General features: G+C 29.6%; 1 protein-coding gene across 5 annotated transcripts in view; it reads right to left on the bottom strand.

Moving 5' to 3' along the window:
- The window catches only part of mid1 (midline 1), an 85584-nt gene that overhangs the window by 44293 nt on the left and 25438 nt on the right, over positions 1-15853 (bottom strand). The window contains exon 1 of one of the 5 annotated variants that reach the window (XM_051119783.1): positions 5431-5624. The exons of the other annotated variants lie outside the window; for them this stretch is intronic. The gene's annotated coding sequence lies outside the window, so the exon portion shown is untranslated. Of the gene's footprint in view, positions 1-5430; positions 5625-15853 lie in introns of those variants that run through there. 5 annotated transcript variants of the gene reach the window in all.

Below are 15853 nucleotides of genomic sequence, written 5' to 3' on the forward strand. Positions count from 1 at the left end.
CTCCATTTTTAAGCCCAAGTATGGTTCATTTCCAGAGATATGGGGATCTTAATGTGGCCATGACTATTTTGTAGAGGAGGGTCAAAATGACCTGATTTGCAGCCAAATTTTAGGCTTTGTAAATGACTTTAGAAATATGGCAGCATCATTATTTTATTTTTACACAGAGATTGGTAGGTCTTTTAGTAAAATCTGTTGACTTTAATAATCCTTGTTGCATTATGTGCCAATGGTGTCCATTCAAAATGGGGGGGGGGGAATGCACTTTTTGTGTATTTTTTCCAAAGTTTGCATGCCTGTAACTCAAGATGTATTAAAGATATCTTAACATCCTTTTAGATGTTGGTTCTAAATAAAAGTTTCTTTTGATATCTCCATTTTTGAGCACAAATATGGTTCATTTCTAGAGAGATGGGGATCTTAATGTGGTCATGACTATTTTGTAAAGGGTCAAAATGACCTAAGATTTGGAGCCAAACTTTAGGCTTTGTAAATGACTTTAGAAAAATGGCAGCATCATTATGTTATTTTCACACAGAGATTGGTAGATCTTTTAGTGAAATCTGTTGACTTTAATAATTCTTGTTGCATTATGTGCCAAAAGAGACCATTCAAAAATGGGAAAAATGCACTTTTTGTGTATTTTTTCCAAAGTTTGAATGCTTGTAACTCAAGATGTAAGAAGATATCTTAACATCCCTTTAGATGTTGGTTGTTAATAAAAGTTTCTTTTGATATCTCCATTTCTGAGCCCAAACATGATTTAATTCCAAAGATATTGGGATCTTAATGAGGCCATGACTATTTTGTAGAGGGTCAAAATTACCTAAGATTTGGAGCCAATTTTAAGGCTTTGTAAATGACTTTAGAAAGATGGCAGCATCATTACTTTATTTTTATACAGAGATCGGTAGATCTATTAGTAAATTTTGCTGACTTTAGCCATATTTGTTGCATTATCTGCCAATGGTGACTATTCAAAAATGGGAAAAATGCACTTTTTGTGTATTTTTTCCAAAGTTTGCATGCTTATAACTCAAGATGTATTGAATATATCTTAACATGCTTTCATATGCTGGTTATTAATAAAAGTGTCTTTTAAGATCTCCAATTCTGAGCCCAAGTATGAAACGTAATGTGGCCATGACTATTTTGTAGAGGTTGGTAGGTCTATTAGTAAAATATGTTGACATTATATTCCAATGGTGATCATTCAAAAATGAAGAAAGCACTTTTTTGCTTATTTTTTCCCCAAAGTTTGTATGCCTGTAACTCAAGATGTATTAAATATATCCTAACATCCTTTTGTATTTTGGTTGTTTCTTTTGATATCTCCATTTTTAAGCCCAAGTATGGTTCATTTCCAGAGATATGGGGATCTTAATGTGGCCATGACTATTTTGTAGAGGGTCAAAATGACCTGATTTGGAGCCAAATTTTAGGCTTTGTAAATGACTTTAGAAATATGGCAGCATCATTATTTTATTTTTTACACAGAGATTGGTAGGTCTTTTAGTAAAATCTGTTGACTTTAATAATCCTTGTTGCATTATGTGCCAGTGGTGACCATTCAAAAATGGGAAAAACGCACTTTTTTGTGTATTTTTTCCAAAGTTTGCATGCTTGTAACTCAAAAAGTATTAAAAATAACTTATCATCCTTTTAGATTATGATTCTCAGCAAACTTTTCTTTTGGTATCTTCGTTTTTAAGCCCCAGTATGGTTCAGTTCCAGAGATATTGGAATCTCAATGTGGCTCCATTAGTTAACAAACTGCATGTTTGTTTTAAAATTCCCCTTAATGTTCAGGTTGATTATCTGTAAAATTTTAACAGCTATAATAATATATTATAAAACTTAAAATCTGAGTTTGAAATATCACAACAGTAATATAATAAGGATTCAAACTACTTTTGGATTACTTTAACATAACTACCCAGCACTTCTTGAACTATTAAAAAGAGCAGAAAATTAGCAATAAAATGGGAAAGCGGCAACGTCACACAAATATTATTTGCATACGTCCTAACAGCACCACCCAGACTCCGCATTAGGCCTGTTTGGATCGTGTTTTTCATTGTTTAATGTTATAACGCCATAAAAGTTTTAAAAATCAAGATTTCCAAAATCATTTCAGCCAGTTTCAGCAATATGATCTCCTCAGAGAAGGGTTTGACGGCTCAGTCGAGCAGAAAGCTTCGTCCCGATCTGCTGCTAGTACACTAAGGCTTTGTTTCTGACAGCTCCATCAGCGCAGATGTAAGCAGGCGGACTATTGGCCATCACGTTAAATCGGGTGAATTCTCATCATCCTCTCATTATGTGTGAAAAGACGCTAAAGCTCATTACTCCACAATGGCCTGTAAAGCTGTGAGAAGATGCAGTAATTACTGTTGGCACATCCACTGAGCAACTGTTTCTCAAAGCCATCGGGAAACAAAGGAACAATTGTCTGAAGCCAATACAATATCTGTAAAAATTTGCACAGGAACAGTCGGACACTGTAAACCATGACCTTCCTTTTCTATACGATGCATCTTGACCACAATAAAGAGGCTCAAATAAAGTATTCATTATATTAATATTAGTTTAGTGATAAACATATGCATTTATCATTATTCTTCACCTTCACTTAACCCAAATTATGCTTCTATTACACAAAAATACAACATTTTTCATTATTTTAAAATGATCATAAACTCAAGAAAACTCAATAACACAATATAATAACTAACAAAAATGGAAGAATGGAAATGACGTAGACCAAATACTGATATTTGAGCATCTATGATCAATTTTTGAATCTTAATCACAATATGGAAGCTCAAATAACTTATTTATTAAATGAAAATTAAAATATAGCAATTAAATATGTTGGTTTATCATTATCTGTTTTCATTTAACCCAAACATTTTTCACATTTTAAAATAATAATAAACTTAACAAAACACAATAATGCAATAGAATAAATAATAAAAATGGAAGAATGGGAATTGTGTAGAGACCAGACAATTATATTTGAGGATCTTTAATCAATTTTTGAATTTTAGCCACAATATGGAAGCTCAAATAAAGTATTTATTATATTAAAATTAAATTTAGCAATTAAAAAAATTAAAAAAATTAGCAATAAAATATGTTGGTTTATCATTATCTGTTCTCATTTAACCCAAATGATGCTCCTATTCCACAAAAAAAAAAATCACATTTTTCACATTTTAAAATATAATAATACAATATAATAAACAATAAAAATGGAATAAAAGCCTCTTTGTTGTTGTTGTTTTTTTATGTGGAAGCTTTAATAAAGTATTCTTTATATTAATATTAGTTTAGCAATAAACATATGTTGGTTTATTATTATTATTATTATCTGCCCTCATTTAACCCAAATTATGCTCCTATTACACAAAAATATAACATTTTAAAATAATAATAAACTAAAAAAAATTAGTAATACAATATAATAAATAACAAAAACTGAAGCATTGCAATTATATAAAGAGCAAACACTTGTATTTGAGCCTCTCGATGATTTTTTTCTTATATGTTAACCATAACATGGAAGCTCAAATAAAGTATTTATTATATAAATATTAATGTAGTAATAAACATATGTTTGTTTATCATTATCTGAACTCATTTAACCCAAATGATGCTCCTATTACACAAAAATATCACATTTTACACATTTTAAACTCAAGTAAACACAATAATACAATATAATAAATAATACAAATGGAAAAATGGAATTAATAATGACACCTAACACTTATATTTGAGCCTCTTTGTTGTTGTTGTTGTTATTGTTTATGTGGAAGCTCTAATAAAGTATTATTTATATTAATATTAGTTTGGCAATAAACATTTGAGTTTATGATTATCCACCCTCATATAACCTAGATTATGTTCAGATCACACAAAAATATGATTATGATTTCACACTTCTCATGTTTTAAATAATAATAAAGTCAAGAAAACTCAATAATTCAATATAATAATAACAAACATTAAAGCATTGTAATTATATTCAGACCAAACACTTATATTTGAGCATTTTTGATTATTTTTGAATCTTAACCACAATATGGAAGTTCAAATAAAATATTTATTACATTAACACTAGTTTAGCAATAAAACATATGTGGGTTTATCATTACTCACACTCATTTAACCTAAATTATGCTCCTATTACACCAAAATATCACATTTTTCATATTTTATAATAATATAATAATAAGAAAACTCAATAATACAATATAATAAACAATAATTATGGCAGCATTGGAATTAAATAAATACCAAACACTTATATTTGATCATCTTTGATGAGTTTTTGAATATTAACCACAATATGGAAGTTCAAATAAAGTATTTCTTAATTTTAGATTAATTCAGCAATAAATATATGTTGGTTTTTCATTATCTGCCGTCATTTAACCCAAATTATCATATTACACACATAAATATAAATTTTTTCATATTTTATAATAATAATAAACTCAAGAAAACATAATAATACAATATAATAAATAATGCAAATGGAAAAATGGAAATATTAAAGACATCCAACACTTACATTTGAGCCTCTTTGTTGTTGTTTTATCTCAACCACAATTTGGAAGCTCTAATAAAGTATTCTTTATATTAATATTAGTTTAGCAATAAACATATGTGTCATTATCCACCCTCATATAATCTAGATTATACCCATTACATAAAAATATGAATATGATGTTTTAAAATAATAATAAAGTCAAGAAAACTCACAAAATTTAAGCATTGCATTATATAAAGACCAAACACTCATATCTTTTTAAAAAGCAATAAAGATATATAGGTTTCCCATTATGCACCCTCGTTTAACCTAAATTATGCTCCCCTTACATAAAAATATGACCTTGATTTCACACTTTTAACTGTAAAAAAAAAAAAAAAAAAAAGAATTCAGCTCTTCTCACCGGCAGTGTTTTATTTCTACTCTAAATGCATCCATAAAAGATAATAAATTAAAAGTTGCGAATGATTTGAAGATCACTGGACTGGAAACTGGATGTGAACGGGTTAAAGTATGAAATCCGAAGCATCAGGATGAATTAATGTTTAACTGTTAAAATTCCTTAAGAGCAACAAAGCCAAAAAATATGATCTCTGAACATTTACGTACTTCAAAATCTCAGCTGAAGAGAACAAACGTAGCCCAAATGCCACATTTCCACAGGAATTAACTTTAAACTCGCTGAAAGTATCGTTTTCCAAACCCTCTGAGAGCAACACAAAGCATTTGATTCTCAATCAACAGCGTTTGAAACTAAAAACACATGTTTTCTGGAGACAGGTACATGCAGCCATTGAAACACAGACTATTGTACAGTAAATGCTGCCACACACACTCACAAATATTACAGTACGCAGTTCTGTTTGACCCACCGATGGATTTCGCGTCGCTTCACGCTTCACAGCCATTTCCAGAACTTCTGTACAGATTTCAGAAAGCTTGTTTTTCGCGGAAAAAAGCTCTTGTGCCAGGGCAAGAATCGCAGATGGTGCAGTCACCCATAACACGCTAATCCAAAGTCACGGCCGGAGCGGAGCTGCCCTCACTCACACACACACACACACACACACACACTCACTCATCCACGCACACACACACATAAACACTACAGATGGGAAGTCCGACCCATTTCCGCGAATCGGTTCTTTCGAACGAATCGTTTCAATGAACGCGCGACTCAGTGATTCTTTTGCGTCATCGCGTAACCTCTAAACGTTTTCATAAGAAGCAGGTATGACATTGTTTAGACACCCATTTTTGATTTGGTATTTTTTGTATTTATTCATTTTTTATTTTTTTGGTCTGTTATATTTTGTTACTGTCCTCTGGCACTGTTTCATTAGATTGATGTTGTTCATCTTTTTGTATTTTTCCTTTGCATCTGAATGTTTCTCATTGTATTGTTCTGATGTGGCATAAAAAAAAAAGTTTACATTAAAAAAAAAAAAAACGTTTTCATAAGTTACTCTTTGAATCTAGACACTTTCACTGCAAATTTATTATTAATTTATTGCGATTTCTTGATAAATTTTATATTCATAAATGTACATTTTCAAAGAAAACAATAATTCTATTGCATTTAAGACTTTCATGAGTCTTATAAGATACATAGTATGCTTTGGGTTAATGTTTGTAACCCTCATTGTCTCCATATTTTAGAGAACTGTTGTTCTTTAATTGCATAATAATAGAAAGTTGTAATAAAGCATGTAAGCACGTTAGTGCTGTTTTAGCACAATTTATTTAGGCGAGACTATAATAGTTTTTTGTTAATGTTTTAATTCTTTTGTTAAAGTTTTAGTCATGTTTTTGTCATTTTTTTTTAGTGTTTTTAAGTCTTTTAATTTATTTAGTTTTTAATATTTCAACGTACACAACAAAAACTGAAAAAGACTCTGAAATAAATTAAGAATTATTTAAGAAAGTATTACAAAGTATAAAAATTGTAGTTTTTTATATTTTATTGCATTTCAGTTGTTTAGATTATTACAAGTAACTTTATAATTTTTTCATGCTTTTTAGGTTTAGTTTACACTATCCATACATATATGTGACCCTGGACCACAAAACCAGTCATAAGGGTCAATTTTTCGAAATTGATATTTATACATCATCTGAAAGCTGAATAAATAAGCTTTCAATTGATGTTTGGTTTGTTAGCATAGACCAATATTTGGCTGAGATACAACTATTTGAATATCTGGAATCTGAGGGTTAAAAAAAAATCAAAATATTGAGAAAATCACCTTTAAAGTTGTCCAAACGAAGTTCTTAGCAATGCATATTAGTAATCAAAAATTAAGTTTTAATATATTTACAGTAGAAATTTTACTAAATATCTTCATGGGACATGACCTTTACTTAATTTCCTAATGATTTTTGTCATAGAAGGAAAATCAATAATTTGACCCATACAATGTATTTTTGGCTATTGCTACAAATATACCCCAGCGACTTAAGACTGGTTTTGTGGTCCAGGGTCCCATACACACACACACACACACACACATATATATACTATATTGCCAAAAGTATTCGCTCACCTGCCTTGACTCGCATATGAACTTAAGTGACATCCCATTCCTAATCCATAGGGTTCAATATGACGTCGGTCCACCCTTTGCAGCTATAACAGCTTCAACTCTTCTGGGAAGGCTGTCCACAAGATTTAGGAGTGTGTTTATGGGAATTTTTGACCATTCTTCCAGAAGCGCATTTGTGAGGTCACACACTGATGTTGGATGAGAAGGCCTGGCTCTCAGTCTCCGCTCTAATTCATCCAAAAGGTGTTCTGTCGGGTTGAGGTCAGGACTCTGTGCAGGCCAGTCAAGTTCATCCACACCAGATTCTGTCATCCGTGTCTTTATGGACCTTGCTTTGTGCACTGGTGCACAGTCATGTTGGAAGAGGAAGGGGCCAGCTCCAAACTGTTCCCACAAAGTTGGGAGCATGGAATTGCCCAAAATGTCAGAGTTCCTTTCACTGGAACTAAGGGGCCAAGCCCAGCTCCTGAAAAACTACCCCACACCATAATCCCCCATCCACCAAACCTTACACTTGGCACAATGCAGTCAGACAAGTACCGTTCTCCAAACCCAGACTCGTCCATCAGATTGCCAGACGGAGAAGCGCGATTTGTCACTCCGGAGAACACGTCTCAGCTGCTCTAGAGTCCAGTGGCAGCGTGCTTTACACCACTGCATCCGACGCTTTGCATTGCACTTGGTGATGTATGGCTTGGATGCAGCTGCTTGGTCATGGAAACCCATTCCATGAAGCTCTCTGCGCACTGTTCTTGAGCTAATCTGAAGGCCACATGAAGTTTGGAGGTCTGTAGTGATTGACTCGTTGGCAACCTCTTCGCGCTATGCGCCTCAGCATCCGCTGACCTCGCTCCATCAGTTTATGTGACCTACCACTTCATGGCTGAGTTGCTGTCATTCCCAAACGCGTCCACGTTCTTATAATACAGCTGACAGTTGACTGTGGAATATTTAGGAGTGAGGAAATTTCACGCCTGGACTTGTTGCACATGTGGCATCCCATCACAGTTCCACGCTGGAATTCACTGAGCTCCTCAGAGCGACCCAATCTTTCACAAATGTTTGTAAAAACAGTCTGCATGCCTAGGTGCTTGATTTTATACACCTGTGGCCATGGAAGTGATTGGAACACCTGATTCCGATTATTTGGATCGGTGAGCGAATACTTTTGGCAATATAGTGTATATATATATATACTGTAAAAAATAAAAAACACAATTTGTTGAGTGAGCTTAAAATAATTTGTTACCCTGCTGCCTTAAAATTTTAAGTTCAGTCAACTAAAATAAGTTTATTCAACTTGAAATGTTAAGTTGTACTAAGTAACAACTTAGATATTTGTGTTTGCTAAATTTAACAGATGGGTAAGTAACCCAGCTGCCTTAAAATTTTAAGTTGATTCAACTCAAATATCTAAGTTGTCACTTTTAGTATAATTTAACATTTCAAGTTGAATAAACTTTTTTTTGCGTTGACTGAACTTACAATTTTAAGGCAGCCAGGTTAAAAAAAATTTTTCATCTCTTAAAACGTTGTTAAACTTATAACATGGCACACAAATACCGTCAAATTATAATATTATAAAATGAAGATTTTTTTTTTTTGTGGCAATAGTTTATATAAAATTCATAAAATTACAACAACCACAACAACATTAATTGTTTTAATAATAATAATAAAAATTAATAAAATATACATATGCTTCAGAGTTATTAGTGTAAACTAAACCTAAAAGCATGAAAAAACATATTATATTATTAATATAACAACATTATTACTTATATAAAATTATACACACACACATATACATATTGTATGTTAACTTTATTTATTTTATTTTATTTAATAATTAATATATAATTTATATATAATTGTATATTTATATAAATTATGCATAATTAGATTTACAAATACATTAATATTTAATCATATAATATTGAATATATTAATTTTTAATTACATAATTAATATTTTTCATCTCTTAAAAAGTTGTTATATAGTTGTTTATATATTAAAAATATTTCGAAATAATACCAATTATATGAATACAAATATATACATGTAAATACATGTAAATACTTTCAAAATATATACTGTATGTGTGTATTTATATATACATAATAAATATACACAGTAAACACACATATATTACAAGAAAAATCGCAATGAATCATTTAACAGCACTAATAAATAACACAAATGGAAAAATGAAAAATAATAATGACACCTAACAATTATATTTGAGCCTCTTTGTTTTTGTTCTTTGTTTTTTTTTTTTGTTTGTTTGTTTGTTTTTTCCCTTAACCACAGTATGAAGCTCTAATAAAGTATTTTTTATATATTAGTTTAGCAATAAACATATGTTGGTTTATCACTATCTGCCCTCATTTAACCTTTAATAGACTCAAAACACACACACACACACACACACACACACACACACATTCTTGCATTTGTGGTTTACGGGGACTCTCCATAGGCGTAATGGTTTTTATACTTTACAAACCGTATTTTCTATCGCCCTACACCTAAACCTAGCCCTCACAGGAGACTGTGCACACTTTTTGAATGTCATAAAACACTGTTTAGTATGTTTTTTAAGCCTTTTGTTTTACGGGGACACAGGAAGTGTCCTCATAAACCATGTTTACATTGTAGTACCCATGTCATTATACACATTTGTGTCCTCATAAACCACAAATGCCAGAACACACACACACACACACACACACACAATAATACAATAAATAATAATAAAATACATACATTTTACCTTATTATATTATTAAAATTTTACAGTATTTCTGTACCATTTTATGTAATTAATTTATATAATTAAATATGAATATATTAATTATTATATTATAATATATTTGTACTTATGATCCATATTTAATAATACTAAAGTATGAAACCTCAAATCATTTTACTCAATTGATTTTACTCTTAACAATATTTTTATTGATTTATTTATTGTGTATTTTTAAGTCTTTAAGTCTTTTTAAATAACACAAAAATATGTATCCACACACAAAAACAATTAACTGAAGATTTATTGTCGATTTAGAAAAGATTTCTATAGGTTTTGAATCACCACGAATCGAAATGACGAATCGAACGAATCATTTAGAGCGGTTTTGCGAACTGGCTCGAGAAAAGATCCGACTCAAAAGAACGATTCGCTTGGCGAATCGGAGTCGGACATGACTAATAAAACACACACAGAGAGAGAGAGAGAGAGACTCGGAGGGAGAGAGGCGCTGTAAGTAAAGTTAGCACAACAGGAAAAGCTGCCCGATAATTCCAGGAAAACCGACTCCACCTAGTGAAACGCCGTATAAAGAGAGACGAGAGAAGCGCTGCGGGTCACTGTCTATCTGCCGCTCCCGCCGCACAAAGCCGCCCTTCATCCGAGTGCCCTCACTAGGGAATACCGCTCAACGGGACGAGCCCCAAACAGCTCTGGCGTGACTTTCGCATCCGAATAAATATTTATACGATGACTTCATCTGTAATCGATACATGTGCGAGAGGCTGTTAGAGAAACAAACAAATGCGTTCATTCCCATTCAAACCAGCAGCGCGATTAAAGCAGATTTATCTGGTTAACCGTGTAATTATGTCGTTTCTCATCGGATTGACCTCCTCCCCTGCTGTCCACTCAATTGGTTTTGCTTCACGACCCAGATGCTACACGGATAGCCTATAAAAAGTCCTTAATGTCTTTGAAATTAATTAATGTTACCATGAAATTAAAGCCCGACAATATGAAAATCATTAGGGCGACAGGCTGAGAGAACTGGCCGTTTTGTAACAACTGTTATTTAACATTAGCAGGACACATGGAGCAAACACTGGCCAAATATTGTTTTATATTATTAGCTGTAATACCAAGTGACAGATGGATTTGTATCAAAATATGACTGAGTTTGTTTGGACACATGACCTCTGATGACCTTAGCATTGGCTTTTTCTTCTCTTTAAATGCAGATTTTGCAAATACTGGTATTGGTAGTTAGGTAAGTAAGTAAATAAATAAATATTAATATAAACGTGTATATATTTATTTATATTAATAATTAATATATTTTGATATATATTTATTTTATTTTGTTTATTATTATAATTAATGTAAAATTATAATTATTCAATAATAATTGATCAAATATTAGTTTAAATAATAATAAATTATTAAATAAGAATATATATAGTATTTATTTATTTTATTAATGTAATAATTAATGTGCAATTATGTATAATTTTATTAATATTTTATTAATACAAATAATAATTAATACAATTGTACATTTTAATTAAATATATTTATAATAAATATTTTTTATTTTGTCGTAATTAATGTAAAATTATAATTATTAAATAATAATTAATTAGTTTAAATAATAATAAATAAGATAATCACATAATACAAATGTATAATGCATAGAGAGAGAGAGAATTTATTTTTTAAATTTAACTATGTACAATTATATATAATTTGTATAATTTTTTTGTTACTATTAAATAATAATTAATAAAAATGTATATTTTAATTAAATAAACATTTTATATTCTTATTACATTAATTCCTATTACATTTTGTATAAATATATAATTTATTATATTTACTATAAACAATTATATATAATTAATTTAAATATATTTAAACATATTTATATTTAAAAATTTAATATTATTTTTTATTATTTTTATTACTAATTAATATAAAATAATAATTAATACAAATGTATAATTTTAATTCAATATTTTTAAAATAATATATTCATTATTACTTATAAATAATTAATTTAAATATAATTTATATATAATACAACATTCTAATTTAAGAATTAATATACAATTATATAAATATATAATTAAACCTAAATATATTTATAAATATAATTATGAATAATTATATATATATATATATATATACACACACACACACACACACACACACACACACACATTTTTTTTTATATTAAATTAAATTTATGTTTGTTACATTAACTTTTAATTTTAATTAAATTTTAATATTAGAATTAACATAATAATGTATATTTTTGTGTATAAATAATGTATGTATATTTTTATTAATGTTATTAATACAATTTTCCTCAAATTTTCAATACTGTAATACAGACATTTCATGTTTGAGTGTTTTGTAAATTTAAATCAGCATAAACTAGAAGACAATCTGGGTTAAATGTAATGAAAATAATGTTGCAATGCAAAATGCATTGAAACGTTCATCAAAATATTCATTTTATTTAGGCAAAATATATTTACTTATTTCTTTCATTTGATTTTGGGATGAAAATCTGATCTGCAAACATTCTGTAAATGAGATTGGTTCCACTTCCATCGGTGACAGTTATTAATAATGTATCAAAAATAGAATGCATTTCCTGATTCATTTGCTATCTCACTCGTCTCGGCGGTTTCACAGGCTTGCAGCATCTCTCTGCTCTCACGGAAAACGAATTTTGACGAAGCAGGTCAGTTTTTCCTAGCAGCTGTCCAAGGCTTCAGAGCAGCTCATGTCAGACGTGGCCTCGGGACCGAATGACTATCACACACACAGACGACACTCTCACACGACGGCACACTGACCTCCAGTTAAACACGCGCAAACCCGGCACGCAGATGCCAGCTCAGCTCACTGTGATGAACACCACTGAAAACACCCTCAATGCACTCAGTGTTAAAACATTACATGTGCACTACACTGTTTGTTGACATAGACATATGAATAAAAAAATCTAGTTAATGTTGCATTTATCTTGTCTTGATTTGCATGACTGCAAAATAATATGAAGTCTGGGTACATAAAATAAAATAAAATATATATACTTAGAACAATAAAAAAAAAATGCTAATGATATAAAAACACACAACTATTTGTTAAAAATACCAAAAAATACAAAAAATACAAAAATAATAATGCTAGCACAAAAAAAGTAATATACATGAAAAAAAAAATGCAATTAAAAAAAGTAATGATATTAAAGTAAATTTATCTCTTATTTGCATGCGTGGCCTTGACACAATTCAAAACCTTTCATGACTGCAGAATGATATAAAGTTTGGGTAAATAAAATAAAATAAAATAAAATAAAATATGTATGCTTAAAACAATTTAAAAATACAAAAAATAAATAAATTATGTTAGCACAAAAAATGTTAATAATATAAAAAAATTAAAATATATGCTTAAAATAATTAAAAATATATATATATTATAAATATTTATCTAGTCTTTATTTGCATGCCTGGAGTTGACACAATCCAAAAACTTTCATGACTGCAATAAAATCTTAAAACAATAAAGAAACTATGTGCTATAATGATATAAAAACAAAATTAAAATAATATATACTTAATACAATAAAAATTGCTAATGATATAAAAATAAGAAATTATTCTTAGCAACATAAAAAAATAGAAATGAAAAACAGATGCTCAACACAATAAAAAAATTGTTAAAGATAAAAAAAAATAAATAATGCTTAACACCTTAAAAACTACTAGCACATTATATGAAAAAAAAAAACAAAAAACAGAAAAATAAAACAAAAAAATCTGTTTTTATTTGTTAATACGTGAACAAAAAAAAAATAATAATAAAAAACAGGAATGCATGCTTAACACAATATTATTTGCTAATGGTATACAAAAATAATAAAATTTAAACATATGCTTAATGCATTTGCTAATGATAAAATAAAAAAAAAAATAAAATAAAATAAATGTATGCTTGACACAATAGAAAGCTATTTGCTAATTATATAAAATTAATATCAATTAATTAATATTACTATGAACTGCAAAACTTAATAATATGCAAAATGATTAACAAGACAAATTATTAACAGTCTATGAAAACAAGTCTTATTTTACACAATTTTGCATCTCCAGTAAATGCATCATGTTTTAGTACGTTTACTGAAAAACAAGGAAATAATACTGATTTAGAAAATCTTTTTGTGATATTTAGATGTTAAGCATGACATTTTAGTAAGTAATTAGTCACGTCTCTCACGTGCATGCACTATACGTGGTTTGATCTCATTGATCAGTCTCCTTCCAGCTGTTTTCCAACGTCAAACTACTTAAAAAGGCCCTTATACTGTATTAGTGTGGTGCAAACTGGCACTGGCAATCAATGAAAGCACACATGGAGCCAGACGCTGTGCCATCTGCATCACAGATCAATGCCGGCTGGATAACGTGGGGAAAAGACCAACCATCCAGACGTGATTTGAGGATCGTGACCGGAGATGACTGATATTCCCATTCAATCTCATGATCATCATCATCATCCTCCTCCCTGCAGTGATTATTGACAGATTCCTGCCCTGCCCTGACAAAACCAGACCTTCTCTGGTGAAAATAATAACAGAAGGTTCAGTTCAGTTCAGCTCTTGATCTCACCACCGAGATATTTCAATGGTTCACTCGTATACATCAAAGCTGTTGTTCTTTTTCAGCTGCAGAACTTTGTTAGAGTTTTTTTGTGCTCCAAAATGTATTAAAACAAGTGACTGTATGTGCACGGAAATCTTTACTAACTTTACTTTTCAGCATCATTTCTGCTTTTTAAAGTCTTTTTGAAGTGTTTGCATATCTGTTTTGAAGTATTGCATATCTATTGCTTATCATTTCCAACATAACATGCTGTTGTTTCGTTTTTTTGGCATTTAATTTAATGTCGTTTGGTCTAAATTAATTTTGAGGACATATTTGTAGATCACATTTTTACATCATGCATATTTCATTATTATAATTTGCATTTAATTGCATTGCATTTTTGTAATAAATTGTATATTTTCACAGTAATGTTACTGTAATTAAATCAATGTCCAGGATCAAGGTACCACGCATTTATACAAAATGTGCAAAATCTTTAGTTCAAACATAATGCATGTGTTTGCCAACCACTGCATTACTATATTCTGCTTGTTCCATTTTCCTTTAAAATAGCTTTTTATTGGATTTGTTTTGTTTGTTTGTTTGGTTGGTTGGTTGTTTGTTTGTTTGCATTTAATTCAATGACAGTTGGTCTAAATAAATTTTGGGATATTTGTGAAACACATTTTTTATAGCATGCATATTTTTATTTTTCATTTTTATTTATTTATGTAGTTATTGCATTAAATGCAATTGCATTACATATTTTTAATAAATTAAATTTGTACAGCATGCATTTATATATTGCATTGTTAAATCATTGTTCAGCATCAAGGTATAACGCATTTATACAAAATGTGCAAAATCTTTAGTGACATTTGGTCTAAATAAATTTTTTGGGACATATTTGTGAATCACATTTTTATAGCATGCATATTTCCTTTTTTTAATTGCATTGCATATTTTTAATTTAATTTCATTGCATATTTTTAATAAACTGCATTTTTACAGCATGCATATTACATTGTTAATTAAATCAATGTTCAGCATCAAGGCACCATGCATTTATACAAAATGTGCAAAATCTTTAGTTCAAACATAATGCATGTGTTTGCCAACCACTGCATTTCTGTATTCTGCATGTTCCATTTTCCTTTAAAATAGCTTTTCATTAGATTTTTTTTTTTTTTTTTGCATTTAATTAAATTGTGAATCACATTTTTTAGCATGCATATTTCTATTTTTATCTGTTTATTTATTTTTTGTTCATTTAATTTAATTGCATTTCATATTTTTTTATAAATTGCATGTTTTTACAGCATGCATATTGCATTGTTAATTA

The sequence above is a fragment of the Labeo rohita genome, chromosome 9 (genome assembly GCF_022985175.1).
Source record: "Labeo rohita strain BAU-BD-2019 chromosome 9, IGBB_LRoh.1.0, whole genome shotgun sequence".
Taxonomy (NCBI): Eukaryota; Metazoa; Chordata; class Actinopteri; order Cypriniformes; family Cyprinidae; genus Labeo; species Labeo rohita.